The sequence below is a fragment of the Salmo salar genome, chromosome ssa13 (genome assembly GCF_905237065.1).
Source record: "Salmo salar chromosome ssa13, Ssal_v3.1, whole genome shotgun sequence".
NCBI lineage: Eukaryota > Metazoa > Chordata > Actinopteri > Salmoniformes > Salmonidae > Salmo > Salmo salar.
The window spans coordinates 66,988,588-66,998,798 of record NC_059454.1 but is presented as its reverse complement, the minus strand read 5'-3'; the positions used below and the strand labels follow the sequence as shown (position 1 = coordinate 66,998,798).

At 43.1% G+C, this 10,211-nt stretch overlaps 1 pseudogene; it reads right to left on the bottom strand.

The window, feature by feature from the left end:
• Positions 1 to 527: 527 nt before the first annotated feature.
• On the bottom strand, positions 528 to 8,297 carry LOC123726165 (piggyBac transposable element-derived protein 4-like; annotated as a pseudogene).
• Between the last annotated feature and the right edge of the window lie 1,914 nt (positions 8,298 to 10,211).

Genomic DNA, 10,211 nt, shown 5'->3' with positions numbered 1-10,211 from the left:
GAAGATTGAGGTCAGCTTTTGTTTGTTAGCGTACATTCCTTAACAGTTTTACTTGATTAAAACACAGCAATAAAACACATAGGCCAATAGGTAATAGTCATCTATTTATTGAAGTATTGGTGATGGTTGAACAACAACAACAAAAACTTGTTTTACTAGAGGGGGAAAAAAACGGAATATGCAAAACCCATATTTCATCTTCATGCAGTGATTGAACAACAACTGCATTTCCACCTCCACCTCTAAAGGCAGAGTATCATGGCAGGTCATCTGTCAAGTCACCTGTCAGGTTAGTCAGTCAGTAATTGCTGCAGATGAGCTCAATAGCGCTGGAGCATATGATACTCCCCAAAGCATGGTGAAACACATAGAGGTGTGTCACAAGCTAAACACATGTACTTTGTCAAGTGAGGCGTAGGGGATTGTCTGCAGCAGGACGGCCCCCAGTGCATGGGCGCAGAGGGGTGTGGTGCTTCTCCAGCAGCTCTCTCATAAGGTTTTCTCTGTACTTTTGGTAGGTAATTACTTTACCTATGAGGGAGTGGGGAGGATGAGGGAAGGGAGAGGATGATGAGGCAGTGGGTAGGTGGGTGAGATATTGTCACTATAATTGCATAATGGAACCTTATGTGACTTGTATGTGAGCTGTATGTCCAATTACAAAAAATACCTTGTTCAGTAATCATCTCACCTGTTAGTTGGCGGTAAACTATGTGGCCATTGAGGGCAGCAGTGTCGATCAGATGGAACATTTTTTGAGGTTATAGTCAAGCCCACAGTTTGGTTTGATCTTTCTCTCTCCCGTCAGGTGGTCCACCTTCCCTGTGGCCGACATGGTTGCTGTATGGACAGTGGAGAGGACATGGACGTCTCGTTTGTCATGCCACTTTACTGCCAGCTGTTGACCGTTCTCCTTGAACTCCACCTCCCCTCTCTGCATCTTCCTGCATCCGAATGCCGGCATCCCCTTCCTGTTCGACCTGACTGTGCCAAAGGCCCCTGTGCTATTGGAGAGCAGATGCTGGAAGAGTGTGGGACTGCTGTATCAATTGTCCACATACAAAGTGTGTCCCTTGTCGAGATAAGGAGCCAGCATGGTCATCACCGTGGATCCGGAAACTCCAAGCCCCTCATAATGTTGGATGTCAGTGGTGGACCCTGTGTAGACTAATGTCCTGGACAAATCCTGTCTTCACGTCGCACATGACAAAGAACTTGACCACAAACCTTTGCCTTTTTGGAGGGAATATATTGACGGAACGCCAGCCTACCCTTCCATAACATCAGGAACTCATCAATGCATAGGTCCTTGTATGACACAAAGACCAAAGCAAATGCTGATGTCAGGCTGGTAAGAACATTTCTTATTTTGTGTAACGGGTCATTTAGGTTGGCAGTAGCGTTGTTGACGAAATACAGGCATCACAGCAGAACAGGGAAGCGGTCTTAGGAAAAGAGGGTGGCAAAGAAGGGAGTTGCAAACATAGGATCTGTACTCCAGTATTCTCTTAGGGAGTTCTTCTTTACTATTCCTATGAGAAGGACTGTCACCAGGAAGGTATACATTTCACTAATTGTGGTTGTCACTCATTTAGTGAGTTTCTCCTTCACTCCTGGCTCTCTCTTCTCTTGTAGCTCCAAGGCATAGCGATTGGTCTCCTCTACTATGTCTCCCACCAGCTCCTCGGTCAGAAACAGCTTGAAGCACTGCCTCAGAGGGAAATGGCACGGGGCTTTGCACTCCAGACTGGGACTCATCAAAGCAAACAGCATGGCCAGCAGGGGTGAAATGGTTGGCGGCCTTCCAGCTACCACAGAACTCCTGTACTTCATCCACTGTCAGTCTACCTCCATCACCACCAGTATCTTCAAAGGGACCTGGGACTTGGTCAGTGGACAAGGGGTCCTCAGATTCAGGGATCTCAATGGCTACAAGGTTGGGGGGCTGCTCCTAACTGTCACTGTCACTGTCAGAATCTGATTCCTGACTTTCATATTTACACTCATTGTCAGAATTCATAAAAATCGCCAGAATTTCTGCATTTGTGAGTTTGAAAGACATTGCTTTCCATTTGAAAGACATTGCTAATGCTACAGCTTAGCTCACTAGCTACATTCATAAACAACAACACTGAATGTCTCAGAGTGGGAGTGAGAGGTTAAATGATTGACTGCCTGCACATGCCACTTGTATCAATAAATCACTATAAGAAAATGTTTTGTGTGGTAATTATTTATTTATTTACTTTTTTATTCACATGTTTTTAAGTACTGGTGAGAAATCATGCATTACAATTCTTGCATAGATTGTAATGGACATATATTATACTTTTTTGAAGGTTGTACTGATTATGATGAGCTAAGCTAATTCCCGCTATGTGTGGAGCCATGTTTGTTGACATACAATGCTTTCTGGACCAAAGATGTTATAACAAAATGAGGTGAGGGAGGGTTCATGTGAATGATGGTAGACGACACACCCTCTTCAACATGCATACTATAGACCAAACTCATCTTGTCTCCTCTTTGGTTGATGTGAAAATACAAAAATGGCTGCACGCACAATCTACCCATCGTCGGATTACTTTCGATTTCTAGAAAGTGTTTTACTCAATTATTTCAATCAATGGTGAGCTAACCTGTGATGTGATTAATTATAAATAGTAATTGCTATTAGCTAATTCATATTCTAGTTTCTGTCTGCCGAGAGTTATAAAAATATGACCGCTTGTGTTATGTCAATCTTTCCTCAGTTAGCGCAAGAACAAATGTAGCCTACATTTTCCGGTTTGGATGATTGTGTTATGCTGTAGCTACTTCTGTGAATGTCTGAACATTGCTTCCAAAAATAAACTTGTCACATTCTGGACATAACTTTGTAAAGACTGTGTTTGTGCTAAATGTTTCTGTGAAAAAACAGTGTGGCCAGCTCAAATGCTGATTGTTGCGTCAAACGAAACTGGACGTTCTAAATAAGCGTTCTAATCAAGCATTCTAATCACACCGGTTTGATTGTACGCTACAGGGCCCACTGTAGAATGATCACAACCGTCTGTCGGTACGTGTGAAAAGGTTAAATTAATGTTAAAAAAAGCAGCTAAGCTGAAGTATTGATTAGCCTTGAGTATTTTAGTTTTGGAGTCGGAGTTGAAAGAGAGTCAATTCCAAATACTCTGATAGCAGGAGTCGGGAGTCAACAGCAAAGATATTGGATCGAATCCGAAAAACACTAGATCCCATCCACAGGCACAATGGCGGGGGGACAGGGGAATGGGGAGAGGGGTGCAGTAGGCCTATATGCAAATAGACCATTGCCATATATGGATCTGTGCCATTCACTTTGAACTGGACTGTTTTTGAGCGGTTGTGAGTAGATGTGATTGTTTTGAGATCAAAGCGAGAACTACATGTAGCGATGCACATTTGTACATTTGTTCATATCCTTTGCTAGTTAATGAGTTATTAGCCCAGTTATGTATACTTTTTAGTCAGCAATGGGGGAGTGATTGCTTCCTTACAAGGGCACAAAACATGTGCATTTCTAGACATCTTTTAAAAGCGAGTCAAGTAAAGAGCTTTTTATGTCTTGAACGGGCAGTGTTGTATTTTGAGACAGGCTTGAATAAGCTAGTAGCCAATAGGCAGAGGATAGCATAATTTCTCTGATTCTCTGTAATAATGGTATGGGAATAATGCATTTTATTTTGTAAAGTATCAAACAACACAACAGGAGGCTGAATAAATTTGTCTTGTCACCTAAAACCCTCACAAACCTTTACAGATGCACAATTGAGAGCATCCCACAATCGCAAGGCTCTTGAGAGGGTGGTGCGGTCTGCACAACGCATCATTGGGGGCAAACTACCTGCCCTCCAGGACCGCTACAGCACCCGATGTCACAGGAAGGCCAAAAAGATAATCAAGGACAACAACCACCCGAGCCACTGCCTGTTCACCCTGCTACCATCCAGAAGGCGAGGTCAGTGCAGGTGCTGCTGCCTACATACAGACTTGAAATCATTGGCCACTTTAATAAATGGATCACTAGTCACTTTATTAATGCCACTTTAATAATGTTTACATATCTTGCATTACTCATCTCATATGTACAGTTGATGTTGGAAGTTTACATACACTTTAGCCAAATACATTTAAACTCAGTTTTTCACAATTCCTGACATTTAATCCTAGTAAAAATTCCCTGTTTTAGGTCAGTTAGGATCACCACTTTATTTTAAGAATGTGACATTTCAGATTTATTTCAGCTTTTATTTCTTTCATCACATTCCCAGTGGGTCAGAAGTTTACATACACTCAATTAGTATTTGGTAGCATTGCCTTTAAATTGTTTAACTTGGGTCAAACGTTTCAGGTAGCCTTCAACAAGCTTCCCACAATAAGTTGGGTACATTTTGGCCCATTCCTCCTGACAGAGCTGGTGTAACTGAGTCAGGTTTGTATGCCTCCTTGCTCGCACACACTTTTTCAGTTCTGCCCACAAATTTTCTATAGGATTGAGGTCAGGGATTTGTGATGGCCACTCCAATATCTTGACTTTGTTGTCCTTAAGCCATTTTGCCACAACTTTGGAAGTATGCTTGGGGTCGTTGTCCATTTGGAAGACCCATTTGTGACCAAGCTTTAACTTCCTGACTGATGTCTTGATATGTTGTTTCAATATATCCACATAATTTACTTCCTCATGATGCCATCTATTTTGTGAAGTGCAAAAGTCCCTCCTGCAGCAAAGCACCCCCACAACATGATGCTGCCACCCCTGTGCTTCACGGTTGGGCTGGTGTTCTTTGGCTTGCAAGCCTCCCCCTTTTTCCTCCAAACATAACGATGGTCATTATGGGCAACAGTTCTGTTTTTGTTTCATCAGACCAGAGGACATTTCTCCAAAAAGAACGATCTTTGTCCCCAAGTGCATTTGCAAACCATAGTCTAGGGTTTTTATGGCGGTTTTGGAGCAGTGGTTTCTTCCTTGCTGTGCAGCCTTTCAGGTTATGTCGATATAGGAATTGTTTTACTGTGGATATAGATACGTTTCTACCTGTTTCCTCCAGCATTTTCACAAGTTCCATTGCTGTTGTTCTGGGATTGATTTGCACTTTTCGCACCAAAGTACGTTCATCTCTAGGTGACAGAACGCGTCTCCTTCCGAGCGGTCTGACGGCTGTGTGTTCATACTTGCGTACAATTGTTTGCACAGACGAACATGGTACCTTCAGGCATTTGGAAATTGTTCCCAATGATGAACCAGACTTGTGGAGGTCTACAATCTTTTTTCTGAGGTCTTGGCTGATTTCTTTTGATTTTCCCATGATGTCAAGCAAAGAGGCACTGAGTTCAAGGTATGCCTTGAAATACATCCACAGGTACACCTCCAATTGACTAAAATTATGTCAATTAGCCTATCAGAAGCTTTTAAAGCCATGACATAATTTTCTGGAATTTCCCAAGCTGTTTAAAGGCACTGTCTGACCCATTGGAATTGTGATATAGTGAATTCTAATTGAAATAATCTGTCTGTAAAGAATTGTTGTAAAAATTACTTGTGTCATGCACAAAGTAGATGTCCTAACCGACTTGCCAAAACTATAGTTTGTTAACAAGAAATTTGTGGAGTGGTTGAAAAACGAGTTTTAATTACATATTGCCTATGCCGCTCTGTCATTGGTCATCCATATATTTATATGTATATATTCTTATTCCATTCCTTTACTTAGATTTGTGTGTATTGGGTAGTTGTTGTGGAATTGTTAGATTATATGTTAGATATTGCTGCACTGTCGGAACTAGAAGCACAAGCATTTTCGCAACACTCGCAATAGCATCTGCTAACCATGTGTATGTGACAAATAAAATTTGATTTGATTTGAGTTGAACAACATCTTCAGTCACCTCCTTGTCTGAAGGATGAGTGGATAAACAGGTTAATGTCAATCCCTGCATGTTTCAAAAGTCTCATGGAATGTAAGCCTACATTGAACACCACACATTGGCTGCTACTGTAGGCTGAACAATATAGCAGCAATTTCCGTGTTAAAATGTTATGAGATGCATTTTTTTCTATATTTTTTTATGGTAGGCCACTCTGTTAGGCCTACATTATGATAAAATAGCAGTAGCCTACTTGACCACTGTTAAAACTAACTTAAAGCGGGTACAGCTTTAGTGTTCACTGTAAATTGTAGCCGGAAGTTGCACAGAATTTCACAACTGTTCAAGTTTGCCCTCAACAGACCTGAAATTTGCTCAGTGATGAATTTTTTTTTAGGGAATGTTAGCTTGGGTGCTTGAATGCTGTTTTGTGGTCAGAATGCTAGTATCAACCCTACTCCTCGGCCAGAGTGTCCAGTGTACGCTTTGAACGCACTCTGGCACTCCAGATTAAATTTAGAAAACCCTTTATGACCATATTATGACAGGTTATAACAAGTTATGTCAGCTGTTATGACATAATATGACATGGTTATGACCGTGTCATATTGTGTTATGACACGGGTGTCAACTAAAGTGTTACCAAAGTATCTGCAGTCTATGTATTGAGGTGGACGGACTATGATGTGAGAGAATTTTTGTGGCCTGAGCTGAGGGGTTTCCACGTCCTGTGTAGTCACAGTGCTTTCGTAGCTTCTGTAGTGTGAAGGTCTGTCGGTTCACATGCATAGTACAGTATAACGGCCCTCCATTGCATAGCTGTTCCAGCTCAGATCTGGGCGACTGTAGTGTGTGAAATGTTTGCAGCTGCAATACCAGGAGACATTCTCAGACACTGCTACTTGCCTCAACCTACAGCTCGACTAATGATTATGGGGAAGAGACACTCAAAACACACAGGTCTATTACTGCACTGCTGAGGTTATCGCTATCAAGTTGTAAGTTAACAGTGTTGTCTGCCCATGCCAGCCCAATAGACTCATTCCAATTTCAAAATGCAACAATAACACAATCTTTAATTTCGAAATTGCAAAATCTGGACGGTCAGCTTTAATCAGGGCGAATATGCAGTAAGTCATGTCAGAAGGTAGCAGATTCTTTACTAACCGTTAACAGCTGCAAATTCCAATAAAACTACATCACGTTTTGAATTTCACTTTCCTGTCTTTGTCTAACAACACTAGCACTAATCTAGCAAATATGTTTTGTGGATCAGAGTGCAGAATTTATTTAGTTTCATAGTACAAACATTTGCATGTTTCTATCACGTTTCAGGTATGACCAAAACGCAGACTGTGTCGAAGTAACAATGTTTATTTCAACAACAGGAGCAGGCAAACGACAGGTCAAGGATGGCAGGGGTCGATAATCCAGAGTCGTGGGGCAAAGGTACAGGACGGCAGGCAGGCTCAGGGTCAGGGTGGGCAGAAAGGTCAAAACCGGGAAAACTAGAAAGCAGGAACAGACAGGAGCAGAGGGAAAAATGCTGGTAGGCTTGACGAAACAAAACGAGCTGGCAACAGACAAACAGAGAACACAGGTATAAATACACAGGGGATAAATGGGGAAGATGGGCGACACCTGGAGGGGGGGTGGAGACAAGCACAAGGACAGGTGACACAGATCAGGGTGTGACAGTTTCATTCACTGGGTTTAGCCACAGAGGGAGCAAGGTTGCCCTGGCAAGTGCAGGGGGTTGCCTAGCAACACGTGCCTCAGAGGGAATCAACTTCTGCATTGCGTGACAAATTCCCATGATTTGTGAATCTGTTCTGAATTAACAGCTAGAGAGACAGCTAAAATGGCTTTGAAATAATACGATTTCAGCTAATAAGGAGAAGTATCTAACAAAATAACAACATTATGTCATTCACTAATCATAAACTATTTACTTATAATAGACATTTTAGTACATTTGGTTGGTGGCAGGAGCTGGGAAAGAGACGAATTTGGTCAGCCCCCTGTTGAAGGTGAAAATGCAGGAGACAGCTGTGTAACAAGAGACAGGGTTTTGATTCAAGGCAAGGGCACCATGACCAGCCCACACTCCAGCCCTCCAGGTCCACTCACAGTGGGTCGGGGTTCAGTGGTTGAGGTTGGGACTGGGGTGAGGGTAGACATAGTGTATGCAGGTTGGGCTGCAGGCTGTTGCCATTGCCAATTGGCCAGATCACACCACAGACTGGCAGGGTTGGGATGCCTGTCTCCCCAAGGCACTTCACCCTCATTGGACTTTCTCTGCCTCAGTGTTGGTCTCCTCTTCCTTTGCCCAGGCCCTGTAACCCTGCTGCAAATAGACCACATTCCGACAGGAGGATGACAGTGATGCTGCCAATGGTGCTGTCGGCCATTTTAATACCAGAGTTAACAAGTTGTTACATTTAATCACTGACCTTTCACCTTTGAAACAAAGATTAGCAACTTTATTATTAGCCACGTTAGCTAGTTCATCTAGCTAAATTGGTTGAAGAATTGTTCTGACTAGAAAACTCTAGAACGCAATCATTTATGCACACTTCAACAAAAACAACACTGAGCTGTGCATGAGGGCCCCCGCCGACCCAGAGGACTGGGTGAGAGCATCTTGGCTGGCTGCCTCACTGCTTGGTATGTCAACTATACTGCCCTTGGTCACATGGCGCTATAGAGGGTGGTGCGGACCGCCCAGTACATCACTGGGGCCGAGATCCATGTCATCCAGACCTCTATGTCAGGCAGTGTGAAAGGAAGGGCCGGAAAATTGTTAAAGACTCCGGCCAACTAAGCCATAGACTGTTCTCTCTGCTTCTGCATGGCATGTGGTACCAGAGCAACAGGTCTGACACCAACAAGCTCCTGTACAGCTTCTATTCCCAAGCCATAAGACTGCTAAATAGCTAACAAAATGGCTACATGGACTACATGCATTGACCCTTTCATTTTATTTTTGGACTGACTCTATAAACACTCACAGAACTCTACACATTCCCACTGACACACCAACAGATGCACACTCACACACATACACTTAATTTGCTCACACACACATAACATGCACACACATTCATACTGACTCTTCACTCATGCACACACACTCACATACAATCATCATATAGGCTGCTGCTACTCTGATTATCATATACTCTGATGCCATACCCCTAGGGCTCTATTTTAACAAATGTAACGCAATGGTAAATCTAAGCGCAGGCGGTTCAGAGGTGTGTCAGAAATATTGTTCCTATTTTTCACTATCACAATTATCGGCACACTTGCTGGCATTGGCACGAAAGGGCTGTGAGTGTGTCGAGGCTTGGCCCCTCACTGGCCTATTCAGAATGTGCTCCATGGCGAAATATGTGGTTTCTTCAGGTGGTGTATTTATGGTTATTTTATGTATTGCCTTGGAATCAACTCCAACTCCAATGTTAGTCCGTTATATTTTGCTAAATGGCTACGAAATAACAACATGTAGGCAAGGGCACCGTGGAGATAATGGGTTCACCAACTACTTCTCTGATAGAGTTCAGTGTGTCAAATCGGAGGGCCTGTTGTCCGGATCTCTGGCAGTCTCTATGGGGGTGCCACAGGGTTCAATTCCCGGTCCGACTCTCTTCTCGGTACACATCAATGATGTCACTCTTGCTGCTGGTGATTCTCTGATCCACCTCTAAGCAGACGACACCATTCTATATACTTCTGGCCCTTCTTTGGACACTGTGTTAACTAACCTCCAGACAAGCTTCAATGCCATACAACTCTCCTTCCATGGCCTCCAACTGCTCTTAAATGCAAGTAAAACTAAATGCATGCTCTTCAAACGATCGCTGCCCGCACCCGCCCGCCCGTCTAGCATCACTACTCTGGACGGTTCTGACTTAGAATATGTGGATAACTACAAATACCTAGGTGTCTGGTTAGACTGTAAACTCTCCATCCAGACTCACATTTAGCATCACCAATCCAAAATTAAATCTAGAATCGGCTTCCTATTCGCAACAAAGCATCCTTTACTCATACTGCCAAACATACCCTTGTAAAACTGACCAACCTACCGATCCTTGACTTCGGCGATGTCATTTACAAAATAGCCTCCAACACTCTACTCAGCAAATTGAATGTAGTCTATCACAGTGCCATTTGTTTTGTCACCAAAGCCCCATATACTACCCACCACTGGGATCTGTATGCTCTCTTTGGCTGGCCCTCGCTTCATATTCGTCGCCAAACCCACTGGCTCCAGGTCATCTATAAGTCTTTGCTAGGTAAAGCCCCACCTTATCTCAGCT